This window comes from Rhinopithecus bieti, unplaced genomic scaffold, assembly GCF_001698545.2.
Source record: "Rhinopithecus bieti isolate Rb0 unplaced genomic scaffold, ASM169854v2 scaffold_18073, whole genome shotgun sequence".
Lineage (NCBI taxonomy): Eukaryota > Metazoa > Chordata > Mammalia > Primates > Cercopithecidae > Rhinopithecus > Rhinopithecus bieti.
The window spans coordinates 1-1,052 of NW_016849205.1; the positions used below are offsets into that span (position 1 = coordinate 1).

The following is a 1,052-nucleotide window of genomic DNA, read 5'->3' on the forward strand; positions in this document are numbered from 1 at the left end:
GGAGTCTCGCTCTGTCGCCCAGGCGGGAGTGCAGTGGCCGTATCTCAGCTCACTGCAACCTCCGCCTCCCGGGTTTACGCCATTCTCCTGCCTCAGCCTCCCGAGTAGCTGGGACTACAGGCGCCCGCCACCTCGCCCGGCTAGTTTTTTTGTATTTTTTAGTAGAGACGGGGTTTCACCGTGTTAGCCAGGATGGTCTCGATCTCCTGACCTCGTGATCCGCCCGTCTCGGCCTCCCAAAGTGCTGGGATTACAGGCTTGAGCCACCGCGCCCGGCCGATATTTCTTTTTTTCTTTTTTTTTTGCACCAAAGGCATCTCCTAGCTTTATTAACGGGACCGCTCTGCAGAGTCAATATAAAAACACAAAAAGTCCCATCAGTTTCATAACAATAAAAAAAACCCCAAAAGTGGAAAACTGAGGGGGCAGGGGAAGAGACTCCTGGGCCAGGGGCACGAGGAGCCCTGCTCATGGCACCAGGCCTGGCCGCAGGGTCCCCCGGTATTGCTGTTGCTACGAGGTCGGGGGGCAGCGATTGTCCTGTGGGAGCCACTGTTCGCCTGGGTTGGGGACCCTCACTTCTTCTGGGATGTGCTCAGCTTCTGCATGCCCCGGATCTTGTCCGGCAGGCCAGAGGTGAAGGCCTCTGTGGGTCTGTAACAGTCAACCAGCAGCCCGGGCATCATCACTCTCCATGTCCAGGAGCTCATCCACATCAATCTCTAGTTCTGGGATCTCCTCTTCCTGGCAGTCGTAGAGGCGCGTAAGCTGCTCCAGGATCCACTTCTCTAGGTTGAGGCGCTTCCGTAGTTCCTTGAGGTCATACTGGACGGTGACCTTCCCTTGGCGCCTCCCTGGGCCCTCAGCGTCCGTGCCGCCCGGGCCCTCTCCTGCGGCCCTGCGGGGGCTCTGAAAGTAGATGCGTGGTCCTGGGCCGCCACTGCCCGGCCCGGGGGCCAGCCAGGGCCACCAACGCCGCGCCCCGCGCCGTGCAGCTGTCCGCTGTGGCCCCTCCCTGCGCCGCCGCCTCCGGGACGCCAGCAGGCTGGCTC

At 61.0% G+C, this 1,052-nt stretch overlaps 1 pseudogene; it reads right to left on the bottom strand.

The window, feature by feature from the left end:
- Positions 1-424: 424 nt before the first annotated feature.
- LOC108525199 (protein phosphatase 1 regulatory subunit 14B pseudogene) lies at positions 425-1,002 on the bottom strand (annotated as a pseudogene).
- Between the last annotated feature and the right edge of the window lie 50 nt (positions 1,003-1,052).